Here is a 5,211-nt window from a genome sequence, read left to right as displayed (position 1 = left end):
TAACACTTTCACTTAGGACCCTGCACACACCCTGATCTGGTCAGCAATCCCCACCTTTTTAAAACGGCAGAAGAGAGAAAAATACAAGACTGTTGCTGGATTGATCCTTACCACATACTCCCCCATCTGGCTATATAACCCTTCCCTACCCACCAGGAAGGGGGGCACAGTTCTTGAGGTGCTAGCCTACTGTGTTCCCCCTGGCAAAGTAACAAAGCCACTATTTCTGTTTGTCATTGGTGCTCAGAGAGCCAAGATTTTGGCAGCACATTCCAGTCCACTGTCACTCAACCCAAACATTAACTTGTGTTCAAGAAAGCCAGATCAGTTGTACCTATGTTTGCACTTTATACGAATGGAAACACTCAGTATGTATTCCTCTGTGTCTGGTTTATTTAACTACATTTTTGAAATGTATCCATATTGTTGCTTCCCTGATAGCTCAGTTGGTAAAGAATCAGCCTGCAATGCAGGAGATCCCGATCTGATTCCTGGGTCAGGAAGATCCTCTGGAGACAGGATAGGCTACTCACTCCAGTACACTTGGGCGTCCTTTGTGGCTCAGCTGGTAAAGAATCTGCTCTCAATGAGGGAGACCTGGGTTTGGAAAGGTCCCTTGGAGAAGAGAAAGACTACCCACTGCAGTATTTCAGCTTAGAGAATTCTGTGTACTATAATGTAGTCCATGGGGTCGCAAAAAGTCAGACACGAATGAGCAACAAATTCAGCAACTAAAATTAAATGAAGTCATAAGGATGGGGCCCTAATCCAATTGGATTAATATCCTTAGGAGAAGAGGCACCGGAAACTTTTTCTCTATTTCTCTCCGTACGCATTCCCCAAGGAAAGGCCATGTGAAGACAGCAGCTGTCCATAAGCCAGTTAGAAACCTCACCAGAAACAAAATCAGCTGGAACAGAAATTTATTTTCTCAGTCCTGTAGGCTACAGGACCAACATGACTGTGCCAGAGGATTGATTCCTTCAAATGTCTCTCTCCTTGGCTTGGAGATGGCCGTCTTCTCCCTGTGCTTTCAGAGTCCTTTTTCTATATAGAGCTATACCCAAGTTTTCTCTTTTATAAGGACACCAGTGATGGATCAGGGCCTACCCTAATGATCTCTTTTTAACCCAGTCATCTCTCTAAAGACTCCATCTCCATACAAAAACACATTCTGAGCTACTGGGGATAAAAACTCTTTAACACCGGAATGCTGGGGCTGGGTGGGGGAGGGGAGGTGACACAACTACACAATGCAGCCCAAAACAGATGGAAATGAGCCAAGGATCAAAATTACTTAATTGACCAATAGTTGATCTGGTTCCTTATTGAAATTCTTCAAGTCTTTTAGTAATGAAATTTAGGAGTTGTTGTTCTGACCTCAGATTAATGAAGACTATCTTAAACATGTATTGATAGCCTAATGTAACAGCTCTAATAAATGGTCCAACTAAGGTATATAGATTTGCGAACACTATAGAAGTTTATTTTTCACTCCTGTAATAGTTTCAGGATGGTATACATGACTGGCAGGGTGGCTCTCCTCCAAGCAGTCAATCCGTTGGCAGCCCTGCCATCTTTAAAATGTGGCTTCCAAAATCCCCTGGGGGTTTTCTAACCCAGTCAACTGGAAGAGAGAAAAGAATTTGGAAATGTGAGAGGGCTTTGGGGGACAAGCCAGGAAATGGCACTCATCATGTTTATTCACATTTCATTGTAGAACTCAGCCACCCAGCCCCATTTAACAACACAAGCTGCAAAATGTAGTCTAGCTGTATGCCCAGGAAGAAGAAGAAACACAGTTTTGATAAACTGGTAGCTATCTGTAATGAGACTCAAAATGCAGTAATGATAAAAGATTGGTAAATGTAACTATATTAAGATTAGGAAAAGAGGAAAAAATAGGAAGGAATTCCCTGGTAATCTGGTGGTTAGAATTCAGCACTGTCACTGCTGTGGCCTGGGTTCTGTCCCTGGTCGGGGAACTGAGATCCTGCAAGTTGTGTGGCATGGTCAAAATTTAAAACAACAACAAAAAAAGGAATTCCCTGGCAGTCCAGTGGTTAGGCTTGGCTCTTTCACTGCCATGGCCCAGGTTCAAAGCCATGAAGCGCAGCCGAAAAAGAGAAACAAACAGCAAGAAAATAGGAAACCCAGTGCAGGAAGATGAAAAGATACTAGATTGCATTAATAATAAGAAAAGTGAAAACTAAGCCTCAGTTAGATACATTTCACATCTTCAGTTCAGTTCAGTTCAGTCGCTCAGTCGTGTCCAACTCTCCGCGACCCCATGAATCACAGCACGCCAGGCCTCCCTGTCCATCTTACAGCTAATCAAATATTTCCAAATATGTCAGTATCAACCTTTGACAAAGATGTAGAGTGTCAGGAATTCTTCATTTATTGCTGCTGAGTGTGTAAAAAACCGCTTGGCATTGCTTTTTAAAGTTAAAAATATATGTATCTTGTTGCTAGGCCCTTTCATAGGGAACTAAGAAGCAAGGTTGTAGGCAAACTATACTTTTTCCTTGGTTACCTTATGTCCCTTTAAGACTAAAATCTTTAGCAAGTGGCTGCTGTGGTTGTGAGGAGGCTTGAGTAAGAGGTTAAAGCAGCAAACTGTCCACCTTCTGCAACAAAGTAGAATCTTTAGAGAGCTTTGTCTTTCCCAGATCTGTCTTCGAGGTTTGTGAGAAATTAGAAGGACCTTCAGTAAAACCCTGAGGCATTACTGTCCAGGTGAACTGATTTTTCTTCCCAAATGAAGGTAAAATTATTGGCTAAGCTTCATCAACTGGAATTCTAAAGAAGGCACTGCATAAATCACTTACAGCAAAGGGTTTGCTTCTTCTAGTGGGAATGGATGTTAGGAGCTTATGAGGGTTGGGAGTAACCGGGTGTCAAGGGAGAACAATGTTGTTTCTTGCTTGGAGGTCCTGGACCTCCACACTCAGCCCTTTTTATTCTCACCTGTAAAATGGGAGAGTTATAGGAACTAGTACAAGGATGATGAGGCCTTGAAGCTTGTAATCTTCTATTATGAGCTCTATGCCTTGAAGGGGTTCCTTACTCATGGGGTATTGATTAATTCTGGGAGGAGGTTTTGAGGAGTCTATTTGAATCATGATGGGGCTGTGCTGTGAATTTTGCCAACATTAGTTGGAAATTTGGCCCCTTAAGAAGGGTAGTAGCTGATTCACCAGGGACAAATGATAAGGCATTTCCAGAATCAGCTCTAGTATCATCAGAGATGGAGCAAATAAAGATGTCAAGGGCCATTTAATTCATCTAGTGGTGAATTGTCACATTCTACTGTGACAATCTAGAATTATTTCCCCCTTTCTGTAGAAAGAAATTCTGGCATGATACTTCTCAAAGAAATCTTAGTCTGATAAATGGTTGGGAGTGGATAAATTAAGGAGAAAGGGGTGTGTATCTCTCAAAGGGCCTAAATAAAATAGAACAGGTTCAGAGACAGGAACATTTTGAGGCTCATTAGAGATTCCTACTACCTGAATTGTTTTGTACTCTGATGCAAGGGCTATTGTTTAGTAGTGGGGTCAAGCACCAAGAGGGTGGCTCTGATATCTGTTAGGACTAGAATAGACTCATCCCCAAACTAGGGAAATATTTCTCTAAAGTGAGGAAGAGCGAGGTTGGGAAGAGCTCCTGTAGTCCCTCAGAGCCTTGTCATTGAGAACTGGGAGAACATTTGAAATGCTGCTTAGAGGGCTGCAGGTGTCTGAAGCACTTACAGACTTACAGAGTGAATTCATAACAATCTCTTTTCCAATATCCTGGCTTTTTGCAATAATAGCAGAAACTAGGAGGATTTGGTTTCATTTCGGGGCCTTCATTTACTGGGGTTGAAGATTAAGAATTTCAGTTCTCTTCTTTTTAGGTGATTCATCTAGGGTGCAAGAGAGATGCTTTGCCAGATTAACTGAATCTGGAGTGGACATAGTTTTCTGTTCAATCCTGGTTCTTTTTACTTGAAAGGAAAGGCCCTCAGTGAGCCCATGAATCAATATAGACTTAAAGGTTACCTAGGTAGAATCAATATTTGAAGGAAAATCAGAATTAAAAAAAAAAGAAAATAATCTGAACCCAATAGTAATTGCCGTTGAGAGAGACACATCAGATTTTTGTGTGGAAGCCTGAATTGTATTCCAGTCAACAGGCTTTGGGAAAGTCCCAAGAATTGCCTGACAAAATTACCTAACAATTTCCTTAGTCTGATCCTATAATAAATTGTTGGGCTATTATATATAGTTACTAATACAATTCCAGAGACCTTCCAGGATTTTTCCAAGTACCAGCTTTCATACAGTGCTGGGCCTGGCCTTCTCTGACAAGCATATGAAATAGCTGATAGAAGTCAGGGAAACCAGGTTGATAAGTTTGAAGGGCTATATTAAATTTCTCAGCGAATCTGTAAGGATCTTTGGTTGATTTGGGAAAATCTTTTGGTCTCACAGTTCAGCTTTAGTCCAGGGACTATAAGAAATTCAGGGTTTAGCCTCTGGCTCCTCAGAAGGCTTAATTTTGAAGGGGCAGTTTCTGATAAGTTCAGAGTAAAAGGAAATGGGGATGATTTCAGGGGAAAGGGAGGTTCGATAAGAGAATTAGTGGGGGGAATTGAGGGTATGGAGGAGGCATACGTGATACAGGAGGGAAGGGGGATGATGGTCCCAGAGGGGAAGCCTGAGACAAGAAGTCAAGGAAGAAGAGCATGAGGTCAGAAGCCATGTTGTCTGTCTTTACCTGTTGCTTTCCTCAGTGAATCTTAAAATCTTGATTGGCAGGGAGGCAATTTCAGGCTTTAGGAAGCCTTGAAATACCAATCAAGTTAGAAACTGCATTCAGTTTTTCCAATTCAGTTTTTAAAAAGTTAAGTCTGGGATATCTAAAGGTATTTGTCTTCTAAGCAATTTGGCCTTTGATTTTGGTGCTGTCTTGGGGCAAGAGGGATAAAAGTCAAGGCCCGGGGTCCAACCAATGTGGAGACTAAACCCTTGTTCATCTGGGGCCCTATGGGCTTAGCATAAACATGAAGCAGCATGAAAGCCTTGGTACTGAGCAAAGCAGGGAAAAAAAAAAAAAAGAAAGAGAGAGAGAGAAAGAGAAAAATAACCAGACTCTGAAGGCCCACTTTCCTGATGATTTATAGCCCAGGGTCTCAATGGGTTCCAAGCAGCAGTCTTGATTTTC

This window comes from Moschus berezovskii, chromosome 21 (genome assembly GCF_049115385.1).
Source record: "Moschus berezovskii isolate FMDL1 chromosome 21, NW_MosBer_1.0, whole genome shotgun sequence".
In the NCBI taxonomy this organism is placed as follows: domain Eukaryota; kingdom Metazoa; phylum Chordata; class Mammalia; order Artiodactyla; family Moschidae; genus Moschus; species Moschus berezovskii.
The sequence above is the reverse complement of the archived record's forward strand: the minus strand, read 5'-3'. Positions refer to the sequence as shown.